We start from the raw sequence: 15999 nt of genomic DNA, 5'->3' as shown, positions 1-15999 counted from the left end.
ATAGCAGACAACCAAAAGGAAAATTGGTTGGGAAAAATTTGTTCGGTACTCGAACAGATTGGCACTTGAACAACCTTCTGGAACCAATTAAGTTCGAGTACCGAGGTTCCACTGTATACCAGAAATTGGGTTCAGCATTAAGAGAATAAAATAGAAGATAAGTATATCATGTATAAACTTGTGAAAGACTATGAGAATACAGTAGTCCCTTGTTTTATGTGCATTTGCTATACCAGATTTCACTATGCGATGCTCGATTTTTTAAAGTAATTTACTATATGCAGCACAAATTTCATTTTATGTGATTAGTGGTTCATTCAACGGAATGAAGATTCGTATAATGGAAACAATGGTGTGTTACCACTCACAACGAGTGGTAAAACTCCAGGCCAGCGCATAGGCCACTGGGTCAGCACTGGCCTGGAGTTTTGCGACACTTGCTGCGAGTTCAATCCCCACCCATACCATGGTTTGCTTGCAATCATCTCATTACTATTTCATGAGTCATATAATGGAAAATTTTAAGTTCTGACCTGATTAAGGTTGCTACAGTTGCTATGGGCCTGAAACGTATCTGCTACAAGATCATAGACACTGTGGATAAGTGGAAAAGACACTGTATTGTTCATATACAGGCTCTCTTTGACTTACAATGGAGCTACGTTCGGACAAACCCATCGTAAGTCAAAAATATCGTAAGTTGAACGTGGATATGATATGCTAAATAAATCTTCTTTCAACAAACCAGCCACATCCCACTGAGGTAGGGTGGTCCAAAAAGAAAAACAAAAGTTTCTCTCTTTAAATTTAGTAATGTATACAGTAGAAGGTGTTATTAGCACCTTGCTCCCGGCATATTAGTCTTGCCTCTTATGACATGCATGACTTACGGAGGAAGAATTCTGTCCCACTTCCCCATGAAGAATGCTAAATAAATAAGTAAATAACTAACTACTGTCACTTAATAAGTAAATAAACAATTGCTGTAACTAAATACCAGTATTGAAAAGTAAATAAGTGAATACAAGTTATGGACTTGCCTTCATGCTGGGTAATTATCTTTAGTTGAATCTATAGAGTAATCGCCTTTTCACCATCGTAACTTGAAATATCATAAGTCATGGAGCACCTGTACAACAGAAATTATTACAGAATGATAAGAAGTATGTGTACATCTTAACAAATGGTAGTTGATACCTGAAATGGAATTCAAGATAGCAAATTTAATTTTTTTTTTAGCACAGTGTGTCCATTAAGATAATCCAGAGAAGGTTCACATTCACCATTACAGGCCCTGTAGGCCAGAAATCACTGAAGTTGCTTGATAAGGGTTAAGAAACAGAGCCAGGAGCTATGACTTAACCTCGGCAAACACAACTAGGCAAGTACTCACTCCCAGACTTTTTTTATGAAGTCTTTCTTCCTTTTACATTTAGTAATTTATACACGAGAAGGAGTTATTAGCTCCGTGCTGCCGGCATTTTAGTCGTCTCTTACGACACATGACAGAAGAACGATTTCTAGAAAATATGTTAAGCAGATTAGTTGCAAGAAACAATACCACACACACAGTTGTAATGCTTTAAGCTAATATAGTAATATATGTAATTTCATCCATAATTGAAAATTAGCAAGCAAGAGACAACGAAGGAAAATATTCAGGGAAACATGAAATAACAATTGTATTATAAAGATTACATTTGCAGACATTCACAAAGGTGCACTTAAAAAAACCTTAATTCAGAGATCAATACAAAAGGAATCATACATTGCATATTAAGATAATACAACGTCTCCTCACTTAGTGACGTACTCGTTTACCAATGACTGGGACTTACGACGGGCTCTCTGACCAGTATGCATACCTAATATATAATGTACAGTACACTACTATATAAAGATTTAAAAATATACTAAAAATGTTATAAATAGTGCAAAGGTGACATTAAAGCAGTATCAAAGATAGTTGACATAAACCCACTACCGTTATAGTAGGCTCCTCGTTTAGCGATGAATGTGTTTATCAACGAGGTATTAGGAACGGAACTCCATCATTAAGTGAGGAGAGGCGGTATTCAGTTGATAAGTTGCTGGTGGAGGAAAAGCTTTTCAGTACAATACAATAAACCATGTTTATCTTTTTACCGTACTTATTACTATGTAATACAACTGATGTATGTATACACATTGTATGCTCAAACAAAACTTAATTTATATTTTTTAACAAACCAGCCATATCCCACCAAAGCAGGGTGACCAAAAAAAAAAGAAAAAAAAATCTTTCTTTTTACATCTAGTAATTTATACAGGAGAAGGGGTTACTAGCCCCTTCCTCAAAAACTAAATTATTGATATATTAGTGCAGCTGAAGCACTTGAAAGAAATATATATCACTTTCAAAACAATCTATGTAAATTTTACCATTAACGGAAGCAAGAAAGAGCCAACAGTTGCTACCTTGGATTGAAAGAAACAATCACCTCAAAGGAGTTACAATCACATATTCCTTTGAGTGGTAGATGGGTAAGACAGTTTCTAAGATTGTTAGTGTATGGTATGTACGCTTGGAGTGGTCATAAAACTGTAAGGCCAATGAGTAAGAGAAGATAGGAACCCACGATCATAGATAATATCTTGTAACTGTAGAGGCGTACAGTAGTCATAAATTAGAGACTATGCAGTACGGAACCTGAACTATGAAGGAGGGGGAGGGATGTTACAGTCCTGAATGTGGGAAGTACAGTGTCTTCACTATGAAGGAGGGGGAGGGATGTTACAGTCCTGAATGTGGGAAGTACAGTGTCTTCACTATGAAGGAGGGGGAGGGATGTTACAGTCCTGAATGTGGGAAGTACAGTGTCTTCACTATGAAGGAGGGGGAGGGATGTTACAGCCGTGAATGTGGGAAGTACAGTGTCTTCACTATGAAGGAGGGGGAGGGATGTTACAGCCGTGAATGTGGGAAGTACAGTGTCTTCACTATGAAGGAGGGGAGGGATGTTACAGTCCTGAATGTGGGAAGTACAGTGTCTTCACTATGAAGGAGGGGGAGGGATGTTACAGCCGTGAAGGTGGGAAGTACAGTGTCTTCACTATGAAGGAGGGGGAGGGATGTTACAGCCGTGAAGGTGGGAAGTACAGTGTCTTCACTATGAAGGAGGGGGAGGGATGTTACAGTCCTGAATGTGGGAAGTACAGTGTCTTCACTATGAAGGAGGGGAGGGATGTTACAGCCGTGAATGTGGGAAGTACAGTGTCTTCACTATGAAGGAGGGGGAGGGATGTTACAGCCGTGAAGGTGGGAAGTACAGTGTCTTCACTATGAAGGAGGGGGAGGGATGTTACAGCCGTGAAGGTGGGAAGTACAGTGTCTTCACTATGAAGGAGGGGGAGGGATGTTACAGCCGTGAAGGTGGGAAGTACAGTGTCTTCACTATGAAGGAGGGGGAGGGATGTTACAGCCGTGAAGGTGGGAAGTACAGTGTCTTCACTATGAAGGAGGGGGAGGGATGTTACAGCCGTGAAGGTGGGAAGTACAGTGTCTTCACTATGAAGGAGGGGGAGGGATGTTACAGCCGTGAAGGTGGGAAGTACAGTGTCTTCACTACGAAGGAGAGGGGGGGATGTTACAGCCGTGAAGGTGGGAAGTACAGTGTCTTCACTATGAAGGAGAGGGGGGGATGTTACAGCCGTGAAGGTGGGAAGTACAGTGTCTTCACTATGAAGGAGGGGGAGGGATGTTACAGCCGTGAAGGTGGGAAGTACAGTGTCTTCACTACAACATAATACACATATAACCCACACGTAGGAAAATAATAATAATAATGTTTATTTCAGCATGATACAATGTTTATACAAAGGTAAGTAACATTTGGGTGTAAATGCTGAAAGTCCCTTTGTATGCAGAGAATTTCAGGCTAACTTAAGACAAACTTAAGATTAATAAGGCAGTGAAGCTTAGGATAACATATTAGTCCAACTTAGACCATTAACTAATCTGAGTGGGACCGTAAAGTTGTAATTAAGTTTCTCCTGCGTGCAGGTTATTTGTGTATTGTTCCAGTCACGGTATTGCGAGTTTTTATTCTTTGTAACAAAATAATAGCAGCTCTAGAGCAGTCTTATTAACTCATGCCTAGGATGGGCTCACAGGACTGCGCTAGTTAGTCCTGCTAACTCATGCCTAGTATAGGTTAGCAGGATTGCTTTAGTTAGTCCTAGTAACCCATGCCTAGCATGAGTTAGCAGTACTGCTCTAGTTAGTCCTAATAACCCATGCCTAGCATGGGTTATTAGGACTGAAAGAGGAAATGTGATAAGTATTAACTAGGTTGAGTGACTGGGGCAGTGTAAAATAATAATCATTGTAATAATTTTTATAAATTATTAAAATTATTTGAAAACAGTGATGGCAGGAAATATTTCTTCACAAAGAAGTTGATGAGTGGAACAAGTGTCAGGAGGAAGTTACATATATAGCTCTGTTACTATGCCACAAAGGAATATTATTACACACAAAATATAATTAATTTATATATGCACATAAACATGAACATAGTCACTCTTGCAACACATCTGCTTCTCCTAAATTCCCAGCCATGCCTTGCAATTCTCACATATCAGTATTTAAGATTTCTCTCAGCTTTCTGCACATATGGAAGCAATGGAATAGCACTTACTGGCAAGTGTGCGCAGATGTTAAACCTGAATGCTGAGTGTCAGTTGCATGAGACTTGCCTCGAGTAACTGATATTAGGCCTTAACATGAAGCATCTTTGTTGTTTTTAGCTTAATAATAGTAAACTTTATTTCTACAAGTACATCTACGATGTATACAGACCTGGCTGACATCAGTGACGTACAGTGGACCCCCGGTTAACGATATTTTTTCAATCCAGAAATATGTTCAGGTGCCAGTACTGACCGAATTTGTTCCCATAAGGAATATTGTGAAGTAGATTAGTCCATTTCAGACCCCCAAACATACACGTACAAACGCACTTACATAAATACACTTACATAATTGGTCGCATTCGGAGGTGATCGTTATGCGGGGGTCCACTGTACTGTGTAGAAAGCCCCTTGTTATACAGCGCATTTCGGCTAATTAGGTTTTGTCCCCAGGATGCGACCCACACTAGTCAGCTAACACCTAGGCACCTATTTACTGTTAGGTGAACAGGGACAGCAGATGTCTTAAGGAAACATGCCCAAATGTTTCCACCCGTACTGGGGATCAAACCACTGGCCCTAATGTGTGAGCTGAGTGTGCTACCAACTGAGCTATGGGACACAGGAAAATTACCGGAGTTACAGCAAATTGCTAATGCATTTTGTTTCTTCAGATTCTCGTTACTGCTTTTATTTGATCATGTGTCTTGTTGCTTGAGAGATGAATTAATTTATTGATGTGTAATTGTAAGGTGTTCAACAAATAGATTATTGAATCTGCAAGAGACAAACGGTGTATGAAGTCTGCATCAGGATGTGTTGTATAATGTTGGTACCGCTGTAATTCAAATTAAGATCATTGTAACGTGCAACGCTGCATGATCCTGCAGGGATTGAAATTATCTGTAGGATGGAAGGTAGAATAATTTACAGCTAGGATAAGGTTGCAGCAGGTGGACCAAAAATAATAAACAGTAGTACAGTGGACTCTCGAGTTTCGGCAGCCTCGACTTTCATGAAATTTGACCTTCAGCGAGTTTTTTTGGCAAAATTTGGCCTCGAATTTCGTGATTAGACTCGTGTTTCGGTGACCGTCCGGTACCCGTCCACCCGTCACCGCGCACACCAAGCCAGTCTCCCATGCCATTCAAGCTCAGTGTGCCATTGTTTACCAACACACGACCATCACCCCACGGGTTCATACAATACATTTCATAATAATCCATTGTTTTTGTGCTTGCAACTGCTAAATAAGTCATCATGGACCCAAGGAAAGCTAGTGCAAGCCCTTTGGTAAATAAAGTGAGGAACACGATCCAGAGGGATTTTGAAGGGTTTGAGGCAGACCCTGTCCCTGCCGACCCTCTGCCTGTTGTGGAAGGTGTTGTGGCATTGGGCAAGTCCATGGGGTTGGAGGTGAGTGACGGGGATGTGGAAGAGTTGGTGGACGACCACAGGGAAGAGCTAACCACTGACGAACTGCAAGAGCTTCAACTGGAACAGCATCAGATCACAGCCAAGGAACTTGCTTCAGAGGAGGAGGAAGAGGGAGTGGATGAGGTGCCTTCTTCAGTGATTAAGGACATGTGTGGAATGTGGAACGAGTTGCAAAGTTTTGTTGAAAAGTATCACCCTGACCAAGCTGAAACAAGCCGTATCTGCAACACGTACAATGACAGTGTTGTGTCCCACTTCAGGGAAATCTTAAAGAAACGCCAGAAAAAGACCTCTCTGGATAGATATTTTGTGCGCCAGGGGTCCAGTGAGTCTCAAGTTGTTCCCAGTGGCATTAAAAGAAGAAGGAAAGTAACCCCAGATAAGGACTTGTTACCTAAAGTCCTAATGGAAGGAGATTCTCCTTCCAAACAATAGTGTACACCTTCCTCCTATCACCTCCTCCCGTCTTCCATCCACCTAGAAGTCTTCAGTAAAGGTAAGTGTAATGTTACTATTATTTTTTATATGCATGTACTTGATTTCTCATTGATTTCAGTATATAAATCTTTATTTAATTTGAAAAAAAAAATATTTTAATATTTTTGGGTGTCTGGAATGGATTAATTTTATTTCCATTATTTCTTATGGGGAAAATGGTTTCGAGTTTCGGGAATTTCCACTTTAGGCAGGCTCTCTGGAACAGATTAATCACGAAACTCAGGGGTCCACTGTATACTGTACTGGATAGGTGGAGAATTATTATTATTATCAAAGGAAGCGCTAAACCGACAAGGGTCATACAGCATTAGATAGGTGGAGAAGCAAGTGTCAACCAAAGCTGGTTTAGTAAAAAAATCACTGTGAAAAGAAGGATGACATGAAGTCGAATAAAAGTTTACCCTCACAATGTGCGAGTTTACTTTATGTAAATTTCCATTAGTAATTTTGTATATGCGATATACATTTGCTGTTTGTGATTGACTACTTTCAAAAAGTGCACTGAAGCTTCTTCTGCAGAATTAAGTATTAATAGTAGAGGTACTATAAGCTTGGAATGTCTCCACTGCATAAAGCCAGGGATGCCTTTAGTTAAAAATTTTTTGTATGGTAATACAGTGGACCCCCGGTTTACGATCAGCTCCCAATGCGACCAATTATGTAAGTGTATTTATGTAAGTGCATTTGTATGTGTATGTTTGGGGGTCTGAAATGGACTTATCTAATTCACAATATTCCTTATGGGAACAAATTCGGTCAGTACTGGCACCTGAACATGCTTCTGGAATGAAATAATATCGTAAACTGGGGGTCCACTGTATAATTCTAGTGAGGTAAAATGTATGTCATGCAATCAGCAGATGGATTATGTGGCCCCTATGCTCTGGCCTGTGAGTTTTAACCCTTAAACTGTCCAGACGTAGATCTACGTTCACTTGAAAGCGTGTAAAATAAAACGTAGATCTACGTTCTGAGCGATAAGCAAGTGAACGTTGATCTACGTTTGGACAGTTTAAGGGTTAAGATTCACTTGCCTTGGGTTCAGATTCCACCCTGTTCCCTGACTCCTTGCACTGGATTACCCACACGAGTTCTCTCCTTCACATAAAATATAATAACATTACTGATGTAACTGTAGGTCATGTGAAGGAGTGGTCTACATGAAGTAAATTCTCTTGCTGTTGTTTATGATGAAGTAAGAGGTTACAGTAGTACCCCGTATCTGCGGGTGGTATGTTCCAAGACCTACCATGGATGCCCAAAACTACAGATAGGAGCTAACCCTACACAGACACTCCTTACTTAACAACCTACCTGTTTAACGACTGCGCGGACTTATGACCAGCTCTCCAACCAAACGATTGAAGTGGAAGATGTTGAATAATTAGTGGAATATAACAGAGTTGGAACCATAGCAGCACTTGGAAGAGTAAGAGGGGGAAAGAATGAAAGAAGTACAGAACGGAATTCGGTTGTTAAATGAGGAGTGCTATAAAAGTTATTCATATATATCCATACTTATGTATGTATGTAAACTTTATCAGTGATTAAGTTTAATTGATAAATTACACACAATAAGTGGAGAATTAGTACTTTTGCACCAATGGGAAGCACTTGACAGCTTCTCTTAGGCTTTGAAGAATTGCCACCATCACTGCTTTTATGTTTTGGGGCCATTATAAAGTAAAATTAAGGGTTATTTTTGGGCCACAGTAAACCATGGGTAACTGAAAATGTGGAAACTGAATCCACAGATACTAGGATTCTACTATATTAGCAAACCATGGAACAGGCAGGGATTGAACCCCACTTGCCAAGGGGTTAGTTCCTGCCCCTTCCATGGTTTGTTTACAGTTGTGCCATTATGATTTTGTAAGTTAAGAGATTACTAAACATGTGATGTGGTATTTCACTAGTGTATTGATGACAAGCGGTGGGGTAGCACACACATCATCACGCTTGAAGATTGTTTTAAGGTAATGCTGGTGTTTCACTAGTGTATTGATGACAAGCGGTGGGGTAGCACACACATCATCACGCTTGAAGATTGTTTTAAGGTAATGCTGGTGTTTCACTAGTGTATTGATGACAAACGGTGGGGTAGCACACGCATCATCACGCTTGAAGATTGTTTTAAGGCTATGCTGGAAAGTTTTGCTACAATACTGGCTCTAGGTAGAAGTAACACTTGTCTAAATCGTAAATAAAATCTTAGAATTAATAGTTAACATTTAGCTTTCTAAGGCAAGAGATATAGGATATTTAAGGAGTTTAGAAAAAATTGAAATGCAGTGTTTTGTACATAGACAATTTTAAAGTGTACTGTTGCATTGGCCAGGTTCCATTTGGTCTACAGGTAATGGATGACAATCTTGAGTTCATTGCCATGTTGGATGGTTGCTATTAGTACTACAGAAAATGAATGATATTAGGCCTTCAGCAAAAAAATAATTACAATGGACCCCCGACATTCGATATTAATCCGTTCCTGAGAGCTCATCGAATGTCGAAAATTGAATTAATTTTCCCTATGAGAAATAATGGAAATCAAATTAATCCGTGCAAGACACCCAAAAGTATGAAAAATTTTTTTTACCACATGAAATATTAAGTTTAATGCAATAGAATAATTACAATAACAATAGATTAATAACAATAGAATAATTGACACTTACCTTTAATGAAGATCTGGTGATGATTGATGGGATGGGAGGAGGGGAGAGTGTGGGTGGTGTTAGTGTTTAGAAGGGGAATCCCCTTCCATTATGACTTGAGGTAGCAAGTCCTTTTCCGGGGTTACTTCCCTTCTTTTAATGCCACTAGGACCAGCTTGAGAGTCACTGGACTTCTGTCGCACAATAAATCTGTCCATATAGCTTTGTACCTCCCTTTCCTTTAAGATTTGTCTAAAATGGGCCACAACATTGTCATTGTAATAGTCACCAGCACGGCTTGCAATAGCTGTGTTAGGGTGATTTTCATCCATAAAGGTTTGCAGTTCAACCCACTGTGCACACATTTCCTTAATCTTTGAAATAGGCACAATGGATTCCACAACTGGCATAGGCTTCTCAGGGTTAGCCCCAAACCCTTCAAAATCTTTATTAATTTCCATACTAATTCTCACCCTTTTTACCACAGGGTTGGCACTAGAAGCTTTCTTGGGGCCCATGGTGACTTATTTTGCAGAAACAAGCACCAAAAACAGTGATAATATGGATAATATGGAATGTACCGAATGTATCCTTAGATGCGCACACACTGGCTGGATTGTAAACACTGGCACACACGGGACAGTTCAGGCTTCACGTGGACACATCTCGTACGAATCATATCGAATAGCGGGTTTTCAATCGAATGTCGAGGCGAAATTTTTGTGTTAAAATGCATCGAATGTCGGATTTATTGAATGTTGATGCCCTCGAATGTCGGGGGTCCACTGTATAGACGACTTGAAATATTATTACGTCATATTCATTTGTAAATTATCCCCTGAATATACTGTATCAGTTTTATTGGAGACTAAGAATTTGTCAAGTTTTATAATTATATAAAGAATCAGAACACTGTAAAACAAGACACATGCACATTATTATGACAGTTTAATGAAGAAATGTTTCACTGTGCACGCTTCCTCGATGCAGATAAAAGGTATAAAATACCGACGTGATGGAAAAATACAAATCTAGTATAATGTGATCCTTTATTGACTGCATTTCATCCTATGTTTACCCACTGTGTGGGCAAAACTTAGGGTGAAACGTACTCAATGAAAAATGAGGTGTAGCCAATAAAAATGAAACGTAGTCAAAGAATGAAGCGTTGTCAATAAAGAATGAAGCATAGTCAATAAAGATCACATTATGCTGCATTTGTGTTCATTTTTTCATGGTTTATCTCACTGAAGTATCCTAATGCTGCACAAGTATCATATTTCACATTTGTCAGCATTGCTCACCATATCTTGCCTTTCAAAACACTGTATTTTGAATACGTTTTGTTTGTATTTTTTAACGAGAAATGCAGATGTATCAAAGAAGTGCACCACTGTGGCATGAACCATAAAAAGAGACAACAGGATATCAGAGTGGTGGAGATATAAGGTGAGACTTAGTGTGCTGTGTCAGACTGATGTGTAGAGGCGCAGGTGTTTGCTGAAACCAAGAAAACAACTGCAAAAATTTGTTACTGTATATGTCAGAGATGTGCATTGTGGCTAGCAGGGTACATGTGATGTGTTCGTTCATTCAGTGCAGAAGAGTGAGACAGTAGGTACCCGGGTGTTAGCCGACTTCTGGGTCGCATCCTGGAAATAAGTTTGACAGTCCCAGGTAATGAACTAACTGTTGGCTTATTTTGGGCTACAAACCCTCTGGGTTAATGATCATAAGAAAATGTTCTTAACTTGGATATTGTCTCACTAGCAGTATTGACTAAGAACAGGAGCCACCTGAAGCTTACAAATCAAGACTGTTTAATTTGTAGAAAACATGCTGTAATGTTTGACAAAATGGTAAAGCGACTTGTAGTGTGCATGTTAGAATATGAGGTGGTCAAGAGGGAGAAATTCTGTGTGGCCTGCAAGTGAGGCTATTCATGTTAGTGTAGGTTGAGTATCCCTTATCCAAAATACCTGGGGCTGGAAGTGTCTTGGATTTTGGAATACAGTGGACCCCCGGTTTATGATCAGCTCCCAATGCGACCAATTATGTAAGTGTATTTATGTAAGTGCGTTTGTACGTGTATATTTGGGGGTCTGAAATGGACTAATCTAATTCACAATATTCCATATGGGAACAAATTCGTTCAGTAATGGCACCTGAACATACTTCTGGAATGAAATAATATCGTAAACCGGGGTTCCACTGTATGTATACTGAGATAGCTTGGGTTTGGAACCCAAATTCTAAACATGAAACCCATTTATATTTCATATACAGCTTATACACATAGCCTGAAGGCAGTTTTATACAATATTTTTAATAAAACTATTTTTAATAAAAGTTGCACAGCAGCATCGGCAGAATACCTGCGTCGTCTGTTAAAAACGACAAACAATAACAAAACAAAATAAAAAACAAAAGTTTATTTCTTTTCAGAAGTTACAATGTTCATTTATATTTCATAATTTGATTGGTACAAAGAAAGCCACTATCATGCCGAGGCATTTCGGGTAGACTTAACCTAATACAGTGGACCCCGCATAACGATTACCTCCGAATGCGACCAATTATGTAAGTGTATTTATGTAAGTGCGTTAGTACGTGTATGTTTGGGGGTCTGAAATGGACTAATCTACTTCACAATATTCCTTATGGGAACAAATTCGGTCAGTACTGGCACCTGAACATACTTCTGGAATGAAAAAATATCGTTAACCGGGGGTCCACTGTACTTAAAGATTACTTAAGGCTTTCAGTCTCCACATGCAATGCTGTGTTTTGATTAAAAGGTTACTGTACACAGTGTTTCTTATCACAGTTACTCATTAGGGTATCTGCTGGCCTTTAACATTTTTAACAATATGTTCACATCACAGAGCAGAGAATAAACGCAAAACACGTGGTAATGACGGTGGGTAATGCACGTAGATCTGGCAGCGATGACTGTTGATAACAGACTGGTGCCAAAAGAATGTCCGAGTCTCACTCGGGGTATGTAAGGTCACGTGTCACAACTGTCTGGGTGGGTACGCAGAGATCGGTACAGTGTGACATTGTTACAGTGTGCTTTTTTGTTATTTTTATATCTGTACAGTGCCTGGAAATCTTCACAGAGATGACTGGAATTTTCCATTTGTGGCATCGTGTCAGCGCTCAAAAAAAAACTTTAAGATTTCAGAGATTTTTTAATTCTGGAATTTCAAATAAGGGATATTCAACCTGCACTGTCTTCTTCATCAACAAATTCTGTTCCTTGTTCTTTTGGATTTTCCATATCCATAGTGTTGTATTGCTGTCATGCTAACTTGCATAATTTTACTGTTGCTAATAGTTCAGTTTTGTTTTAGCTGATTGCAATAGATGTTAGAGTTGAAGAGCAGTAGAAATGGATAACTAAAGTATAATGAAAACTTACAAATGCTTAATAATAACCCACATGAGAACCCCAGAAATAGATGGAAATACACAGATCAATTAATCTTCTGAGTTTGTCTCCATGTAGGTTGTTATTGAGCAGAGTGTAGAAATATTTAGTACCTTTATTGTAGATAATTTAGGCCATTTTGTCAGTAAAGGAGCGATGATTGCATTTAAAGTTTTGTATAAGGTTTTGTATAGCAGAAAGAAATTAGCGCCACCATAGCCAAAATCCGGGTTCGTCAAAGAGTTGATTCGTTAATGTTTTGTCTGTGGGAATGTGTAGATATTGTCTTCTGCATCTGTAAGTTAGGCTCAGAGCCCCATAACAAAGTATGGTAATGCGAGCTTTATAGCTCAGATCTCTCCCACACCTGCGTTTTTCTCCATTGTTTGAATTCGGCACTTATTCTTTTCTGCTGCACGATGCCTTATATAACAATTAGTAATTTACTTTTCCTCATATTTAGCAAAAAAAGGATAACTTCCACTATGAAAGTACAGGAGCCTAGCATATACAGTATCTCTTTTCAGCGTTCTATATTTTTGTTGGCTTTCAATTGAACCATTGTTCATTTTGTTCAACCTGCTGATGATGTTCACCAGCAGGTGGAACATAATGAACAATGGCTCAGTTTAAAGCAAACAAAAGAGTGGAATACCAAAAAGAAGGTGAGGTATATACAGGACCATCCTATAACTGCACACAAACAAAATAACCTGAGGCGTGACACTTCTCGTAACTCCCTAACCCCATGTACAGAACATTATAATGAGGTGGACGATGCTTCCTAACTCAGTCTTCTTCCCCCATCACCTTGCTGGGTAACTGTTAAAACTGTCAAGGTAGAAGTCTGGATATTTTTATATTATGCTGCAAACCAGGCAGTTAGAACAAGAGGTGTTTTGCATTTGTATGTATTTCTGCCATGTATGGTCAACTCTCTTATACAACTGTTCTGTGCATTTTTTTTTTTTTTTGTAAATATGATTAAAAAAAGTGCACCTGAAGCTGAATAACATACAGGAGGGCCCTTCTTATTCAGCACCCTCATTAATTTTTCAATTGAGCTATTATTCCTTATGTTCTGTTCTTTTGCCATTTTTCTGCTGTTTTTATATGACAGTTGCATAAGATAAGTACGTATTGTATGTATTTTACTGTTTGTTTTTTCCTAGCTATATTGAGCATTTAACCCTTAAACTGTCCAAACGTACATCTATGTTCACTCACGTAGCGCTCCGAACGTAGATCTATGTTTTTTCTACATAAAGCATATAAAATGGAACGTAGATCTACGTTCGGAGTGCTACGCAAGTGACCGTAGATCTACGTTTGGACAATTTAAGGGTTAATATATGATAGTGTAAGCACGTTATCAAGTGTTTTTGACTCATTTGATAATGAAAAAATGCTCTTTTCAACCTGCCGGTGATTTTTGTTTATTGCACATGGTCAGGAACCTAAGAGCCATAGAAATGGGCTCTCCTGTGTTATGAAGGCATTTTTCACGTGTTATTGAATTTTAGAACTCTGTCACATATATTAACAAATCATACAGTCCGGAGGAGCTTCATAGGAGAGTTGACTCTTGTTTTAAATACTTGTGCATTGTGGTAGCAGATTTTATTTTCTCATGTTGGTTCGTTTTTGGGCTTTTAAATATAAAATATTAATGCTAAAGATAAGAATTCTTTATGTATAATTGGTATGTTGTGCTAATAAGCGTAGAGCTGATGTTCAGTGTTGCATTCAAAATTACTAATGCCAAGAAAACGAAGAAATTTCTTGGGTAATTTTATTTATATTTATTGAGCTGTTAATGCACATTTTATTCTCAATAAAGTCATTTCATAAAAGCACAATGAGTTTTCTAATTCTCCTGTACATAATAATGTATCACATGTTCTCCAGGACCAAAAAAAGCTCGCTAAAATTGATAATATTAGACAATTTTTCTCTCTATTTTAATGGAAATTGTGAGGATTCATCTGTTATGAGTAAAATAATATTGAAGTTACTCAGTGCTGAATAGAATAATATTGAAGTTACTCAGTGCTGAGTAAAATAATATTGAAGTTACTCAGTGCTGAGTAAAATAATATTGAAGTTACTCAGTGCTGAGTAAAATAATATTGAAGTTACTCAGTGCTGAGTAAAATAATATTGAAGTTACTTAGTGCTGAGTAAAATAATATTGAAGTTACTTAGTGCTGAGTAAAATAATATTGAAGTTACTTAGTGCTGAGTAAAATAATATTGAAGTTACTTAGTGCTGAGTAAAATAATATTGAAGTTACCCAGTGCTGAGTAAAATAATATTGAAGTTACCCAGTGCTGAGTAAAATAATATTGAAGTTACTTAGTGCTGAGTAAAATAATATTGAAGTTACTTAGTGCTGAGTAAAATAATATTGAAGTTACTTAGTGCTGAGTAAAATAATATTAAAGTTACCCAGTGCTGAGTAAATACATATACAGTGGACCCCCGGTTAACGATATTTTTTCTCTCCAGAAGTATGTTCAGGTGGCAGTACTGACCGAATTTGTTCCCATAAGGAATATTGTGAAGTAGATTAGTCCATTTCAGACCCCCAAACATACACGTACAAACGCACTTACATAAATACACTTACATAATTGGTCGCATTCGGAGGTGATCGTTATGCGGGGGTCCACTGTACTGACTGTATGAAGATAAATGATTGAGAGCACCGACAAATTGATAATGAGACGTGTGTCACACTTGTGTTGTGTGTCACACTTGTGTCACACTTGTGTTGTGTGTCACACTTGTGTTGTGTGTCACACTTGTGTTGTAGAGGTCTAAGTGAAGCTCAGACCTCTACAACAGAATTGTTATCAAAGATTTGTTAAGTTATACCATAAATTAAGGAAAGATCCTGGATTTCACTTTACAAAAACAGACAAAGCAAATGTGATAGTAATTATGGACAAGGTAGATTATAGGGGAAAAATAAACATGATATTAGGAGACGGGGAAACTCACGTGCCTCTTAACCCTTAAACTGTCCAAACGTAGATCTACGTTCACGTGCGTAGCGCTCTGACCTTGATTTCCCCCATTTGAAAGCACGTAAAAAAAGAGTAGATCTACGTTTGGAGTCCCCCGTGGATGTAGATCTATGTTTGGACAGTTTAAGGGTTAAATATCTTATGTATGGCCAGGCATCAGAATACACACTTTTTTTTTTTTAAACCTGCTGTTTCCCACTGAGGTAGTGTGACCCAAACAAAGAAGCACTTTCATCATTGGTCACTCCATCACTGTCTTGTCAGAGGCATGCTAAT

This window comes from Cherax quadricarinatus, chromosome 89 (genome assembly GCF_038502225.1).
Source record: "Cherax quadricarinatus isolate ZL_2023a chromosome 89, ASM3850222v1, whole genome shotgun sequence".
Lineage (NCBI taxonomy): Eukaryota > Metazoa > Arthropoda > Malacostraca > Decapoda > Parastacidae > Cherax > Cherax quadricarinatus.
The sequence above is the reverse complement of the archived record's forward strand: the minus strand, read 5'-3'. Positions refer to the sequence as shown.